This window comes from Panicum virgatum, chromosome 2N (genome assembly GCF_016808335.1).
Source record: "Panicum virgatum strain AP13 chromosome 2N, P.virgatum_v5, whole genome shotgun sequence".
Taxonomy (NCBI): Eukaryota; Viridiplantae; Streptophyta; class Magnoliopsida; order Poales; family Poaceae; genus Panicum; species Panicum virgatum.
In genome coordinates, this window is record NC_053146.1 from 63,449,649 (window position 1) to 63,456,721 (window position 7,073).

General features: G+C 42.7%; 1 long non-coding RNA gene across 1 annotated transcript; it reads right to left on the reverse strand.

Annotated features, from left to right (window-relative positions):
- Positions 1–953: 953 nt before the first annotated feature.
- On the reverse strand, positions 954–1,792 carry LOC120658994. The gene is made up of 3 exons (XR_005668903.1): positions 1,460–1,792; positions 1,145–1,394; positions 954–1,081 (listed from the first exon to the last, which is right to left on the reverse strand). It is a non-coding gene; the product is annotated as an uncharacterized LOC120658994 (long non-coding RNA).
- Between the last annotated feature and the right edge of the window lie 5,281 nt (positions 1,793–7,073).

Consider the following 7,073-nt stretch of genomic DNA (forward strand, 5'->3'; position numbering starts at 1 on the left):
CCACAGACCTTCGCTGTAGAATGATAGTTCCGTCGTCCTCGCCCGAGAGACTGCTTTGAAGGTGAGCTGGTGTGGTTGCTATTGGGCTGTCGTCTTTTGTCACGTTTGTCTGAGAAAACAATGCGACATATGGGAAACCCGTGATCGCCGTGCTGAGCAGTGGCAACCTATGATCTCGTACTCGCAGCTAGATACACTATGGTCCCTATTTTGAGCTATACGAGCGTGTCACGAAGTTTACTTTGTATGCGGTAGTCGTCATCATCGTCGGCGGGATCTCGGCCGCTAACTCCTCCCACACCTAACTTGTCATTCATTAAATCACGGAAAAAATTCGCAAGAACTTCCCTTATTTCACGAGCATTATGGAACCCACAAACATAACAAGTTCACATCAATAATATCTATAGAAACAAATGACAAATAAACTACCACAATCATAAACAACCATAATCCGAACAGTCGAAACAGTCCATAATAACAATAGAGAAACAAGTGCCAACAACTAACCACCCCTACCATTCCGACCTCTCTTACGTTGTGCGTGTACGTGATATGTAGGGTAGCTATGACGGTCCGGTGGCCTCACGTCTCTGGTAGGACGGCGTAACAAAGCCACAGGTGTATGCAAGCTGGGATCATCGTCCTGGGCAGGCGTAGCAAACAACCATGTAAAGTCGTCCAAGGAGGCCGTGTCGTTGTCTTCAGACCACCCTACAGATCACAAAAAAAAATTTTAAGCAACATTCAATAGGTGAATGCAATTCCGTACAAATTATACTACGTACCCTGTGTTCCAGGTGGTGGTGGTGGTGGATAGGAAGAAGCTCCTTCATATCCTCCTGGTGGTGGCATAGGGTGATACAAAGACGGCCCCGCTCCGATGAACTGTTGTGATCCTGAGTATAAATAATAACGTATGAGCCTTCGACCATAAAACATAAGCAAATAAAATTATGCACCACATATTTACCTAAAGTCGCTCCAGCTGGTGGCATAGAGGTAAACTGGGTTCCTTGAAATGGAGCCCCTTGCGAGGCACCTGGCCCTCCATAGGGCTGAGAACCGGGGTACCCGTACCCTATGTGGAGTTGTATTTAAATACTGCATATAAACATACGGATCGGTAAATATCACACCATACCTTCGTACTGTCGGTGGTATAAGGGAGGCTGCTGCCATGCGGGACCACAAGGAACTGACGTCGACACTTGCGACGATCCGTAGGAATCCTCATACTCCGTCCGCGTACCAAAGGCCTGAAGGATGCCTCGGGCTCTATCACGTTGAGTGGTCCAGGCCTCGAGTTGTGCCGGCATGCTCATCGTAGACCCGCCATGAATCCTCATTACATTCAGTGAGTAATCTAATTCAAGCAACCTACAGGCCTCGAACTGCAACAAAAAAAACTTAGTATACAAATCTTAAAAGATCGAAAATGCCGTCAATATTTACTCACCGCCCCAGCTAATGCCTCATCCCTGTGTCATGCATAGCAATCCTGCGAAGTCGCAACATGCGGCTGTGGATGCATGTCAACATAGGTCAAACGACAACGAGTCTTCGGTTCGTACCAGGTCAGGTACGCCCGAAATGAAGGCTCAGTGTGTGGACCGGTATCCTCAGCCAACTGCTCGCCTGCATCATCCCACGCAGCCACCCATGGTTGTAATCTAGTGACCCACATTGTCGAGAAAGGATGTCCAGCCCTTGATAAACTGCACGTTAAATAGAAATTAGTTTCACGTTATTAGTACATGGGGACTTATACATTTTTGTTACCTATGATTGTGGCGCTGAACATGATCCAACACTGAAGACACAGTGAAAGACTGGCGTCGACCGAACTGCCTCATGACTCTATCTGGGCAGTGGGCCTCAACTGCAACGTCGTACACCAAAGCTGCAATAGTCATCCATAGGCCCTGGTCCTGTGTGCACACCGAAGATATCCCAAGCGGTGCACGTGCGGCTATAGCCGAAGGACTGTATGGCTCCCACACAATGTCTTCTGGGGTTAATCGATCAAATTCGGCAACAAACTCAGGATAAGACCGCCGGGTCTGTACATGTGCCCATGTTTTCTACAAAATTAAAAATTATGTGTCCATAAGAAAGGTATTGAGGGAACAATGTATGGCCATAGTATGCATAGAATATAAATTTTTATCGGGTCCATACCTGTCGAGAGTACCAGAGATTCCCCATGGTGGGTTTGTCGTCCTCCGTGTCACCGTACATATCCGGCTTGTACGGTGACTGGTCAATCATGGGACGACCGATAGCAATCCTCTTGTCAGACCAAAGCTGTAGCAGAATTGGGCACCCCGTTAGGACAGCATTCCTATCATTCTGCCGTGATGCCTTGCAGAGTCCACGATATGTGCATGCAAGAACCGCTGAACCCCAACTATATAAGGGTATGGCATCCTCATCTGCATCGGCGATCTCCTGTGCGTAGGGCAGAAGCTCTCTATCCACACGTTGGCCGTGTGAGTTGTTGAACATGATGTACCCAAACAACCACAGCAAGTATGCCTCGAGTGATCTAGTCACGCTGTACTCATCAGCATCGGCTGCCAACAGATCCGGCTGCAATGAAGTACGAACATTGAGAATAAGAAACACATGAGGTATTTCAAAGCCATAAAATACATCAACACATCGTTTTGTATGAAATTGTACTTGAAACTGTAGGAGCCATGACTTGGAAGGGCCTTTCGACTGTGGGTGCTCATTGAAATCTTCAGGATCAATCGTGTGGCAACACCTGCAAAACGTTCCTCAAGATCCTCCAGCCACGTAGAAGGTACCACGCGGGGCCCGACAGCGTCTCCGGTGATAGAAAGACCAAGCAGCATCGCAACGTCCTGCAGGGTCGGTGCCATTCCCCACAAGGGAGGTGGAACGTGTGTGTCTCAGGTCTCCATCTGTCAACGAGAGCTGAAAGTAGAGACCTGTCTCTTCACCAAAGCACTCTCAGCAAGACGAGCCACAGTGAGAAGACCTGCCTCGCTCAGCCTGCATCATACAGTGCACAAATATTAATACATTATATAACGAAAATATAACGGATAAAACAGAAAATAGACGACATCACCTGGGCACCAATTGGGGGTTTACAGGAACCAACTCTGCAGGTGGACGTGGACGAGCACGTTTAGTTCTTGGTGCCGAACCTTCGCAAGGAAGGACCGGTGACCCGAGCTATGTTGTGGGTCCAGCAACAAAATAGTTTTTAACAGTTTCTACAATTTTCTAACATTTTCTATAATTTTCTAACATTTTCTACAATTTTCTAATATTATCTTGCAATTTTTTTGATTTTCTCATACTTCTCTAACAATTTTCTACTATTTTCTAATACTAAATCTAACACTAAATGTGCTATATCAACGCTAATCACTATAAGTAACTGCACCTAAATGTACCACTAATAACTCCTAACAATAATTGAACTGATTCCTAATCTACTGTTTCAAAAAAATAATTACAACATAATCTATTTATAAAATGTAGAAAATTTTACTTACATACAGTCGCCGGCTTGAAAATCCGGCAGGACTTCGCCGCTTTGCCTCTCCCTCACCCCTCCTCTCCCTCCCTCCCTCTCTTTTCTTTTTTTTTTCTGGATTTTTAGTGAGCCAAATGAGGGGGTGAGGGGCAGCCAACGCCTTATATAGCCGGTCGCCCCGCAGGCGGGCGGCCAGGGCCCGCCGCTCCTCTGCCGGGCGGCCTGGAGGGCTGGCCGCCTCGCTGCCGGGCGGCCGGTCCTCCAGGGACCTCGGCGCAATTTTTTGTCGACTTTTTTTTGCAGATAAACCCCTACCGCCCGGCTGTCGGGCGGCCGAGTCCCGGCTGTCGGGCGGCCGAGTCCCGGCTGTCGGGCGGCCGAGTCCCGGCCGCCCGGCAGCGGGGCGGCCGGGGTATATTCATGTAAATTTCCAAATCAAAAATATATTTTTGTTAAAAACGAAAATAAAAAATAAAAAAATAAAAAAACCGCGTCCTCCATCCATACGGGCTCATCAGCTGATGCCTGAAGCCTGATTGATGGGCAAGTACTGTGCATGTGCTACCTGACAATAATCACATCCTTCCTACATGGGGTGGTAGTGTGGTACGTTTGAAAAGAGAATCTAAATATACAATGTTCAGGTCGAACTGTAAAAGATAATAATAATACTAGTAAAACATCACAGATTGATGTCTGTAAATCACTATATTCTGGTCGTCACTGGCTCACTGTACACTTACCTCCGGTTTGTTAATTTCCCTGTACTTATCAAGATTGTTCACTTGAGTAATGCTCCGTGAATGAAATACACGCCAATGCATGTTCTTGAAAAATGATTTTGTCATATTTCAGCTCCTGTTAGCTTTATGCAATGCTTTATCTCTCTTCCTGGTATGTTTGTTAAGGTGGGGGCTTCGCGGCTCCATCTTCCTCCTTTTAAGTTGTGTCCTTTCTTATTATTATGACTAAATAAGATAAAAAACAAGATGTTGATGAAACAAATTTCATAATTACCGCAGGTCTGATTGGCTCCTTCTGTTGCCTAGATCTTCTGATGAAAGTACAGTTGTGATAGCCCCTGGAAAATAGATTTCTTAACTTCGGTCATTTTAATTATTGAAAGAGGCTCCGCAGGATGCTTGAAACACGTATTAGCACAACTTGTACCAAAAGGTGTCCAGTACGAAAAAGGAGTAAATTTCATTTACCTTTGCAACTTTCCTCAATTGGATCATGACGAAGTACAATTAGCAAAGAGCACATTGTTGACTTTAAAAATACCGAATCCAGATTTAAGGTAAACACTAAACTTTGTGATAAATAAGTACACAAAAAATAAATAAATAGCAATATTGAAGGCACCTTATTCCTTTTGAGGGCTTAATTAAATGCCCGCAACAATTTCATATAAAGCCTTGTTAAAATTCTGAAAGCTATGAGAGAAAAACATGTTTACATGGCTTGCATTCCAATCGTATCATAATGGCATAGATTAGTGAGCAGGTGAATAAACCTTGCAATTATAATACTGTTGGACAAAAAATGTATCTTCATTTTAATAATTGAATTTGATTTTATTTTTTCAAAAAAAATAACGATAGGCATCCTTAGACCAACATGTACCAAGTGTTGTTGTAATTTTATTGTTTTAGGAACAGGCATTGTGGAGACTTCAAGAGATCTTCCAAATACTCTATATATGATGTTATTATGAAATATATAGTAGCAAATTATGGTTCATGCAACATATATAAAAAAACATTGATGGATCTTTCCTAGCATGTGCAAGCTAAGTATTGTAGAACTTTCACCCCAAGGATGGCAATTACCTTATCGAAGGAATTATACTCTATGATAAAGGGAATCGACAAGATGCATTGGCATCTTACTATTATACTCTTGAAGGCTTCTTTCAAGCCTTCACGTGAAGCCACATGGGATCCTTGATGGGCACGCTAAAAAATAGAGAAATCCTAAAAATTCTCAGAAAAAATTGAAACACGCAGCCATCAATCTGATAACTCTAATTATAATAGTCATTTGACTTGTTATATTTTCTAATAAATTATCCCCCTCTGCCATTATACAAATAGACTAAAGTAAACACCTAAACATGCATGTATCTAAATTATCCACTTCTTCCATTATAAATCTAAAGTAACTCCCTAATCTTCATATAAATTACTCACCTATGTCATTATAAAAGTAATGCAAACAACTCACTAAATTTATATATAAATTATTCAATTTATGTCATTACTAAAAGTTAAAGTAATCTCTAAATGTGAATCTAAATTATATAATTATAACAAAATAGTATGCACCAATATAAATTCTAAATTACTATTTATACCATTATTAATATATTATTTATGTTATCGATTATATAAAATACTACCTATGATATGTGTCACCATGTACATGCATGATGGAAGTGATAAGAATACCAAATTACAAATACATAATTCAATTAAATATATATCAAACACACATGAAGGTGTGATGGAAAATAAAATCTATTGCAACTAGATAATGATGAATATGTGTTCTAGAGTATGTGTTAGAATATTTGATAAATAAAAGAGGATGTGAGTAGATAATTCCAATTATTTGCTATAAGTCTTATTTTTTATATAGAATATTTGATAAATAAAAGAGGATGTGAGTAGATAATTCCAATTATTTGCTATAAGTCTTATTTTTTATATTAATTCTAATTAGCCCGTGTGGGAGCATGGGTTGATAGAGTAGTGGCAGATAGTGCGGGAACAACAATAGACATGTGGCGTCCATCAAGTGTGTGGTGCCTTTAAAAATTTTCACCCATTGAGTGTGGTGATTTACAGGGGGAATCTATTTCCTATCCGATAACACAGGTCATGCAATCATGTGTTTCATTCTCAAATCCCAATTCAAGCCATTTTGATATATGATATGAATGTGAACGTGTACTATATTGTCATTACAGTAGCCTTGTAGTGCATCTGTCCATGTAAATCTGAATTCAAAATTGGAACTAACTGTTCGTGAAGTTTCATATGAAATACTGTTATTTTGGCAGAAACCAAGGAAAGAATCGAGGCCGGAATTCGGTGCGTGTTACTAGTGAGCATTAATTAGCTTACGGCAACTGAGCAAATCTCTATACAGACGCAATGCATAGATCAAGCAAATCCACTATGCAATTGCAAACGCATCATCATGAAGGAAAGCAACTAATGAAAGGTGCGGAAAAGATACGCACCAAGTCACCAACTAACCGTGAACAACTACCGCGGCGCCACCTGCCCACCTTTCCCCAAGGTGCCATGTCATCATCCACCGTACCGCATCGGCCGACCACCGATCGACCGGGTGTGAAGACACACAAGACACCGCCGAGCGCGCGCGCAGATCTCGAGAAGATCACGGCCAGTCCGTCCGTCACCTCGCCAGCGACGCCGCGTATCCCTGTCGTCGCCGGTCGTGTTGGGTGGTGGTGCTCGTGCTCCGATCCGGGCGCCATCGATCAATCGATCGTTCAGCCGGCGGCTGTTCCTGGGCGTAAGCTGTCCCG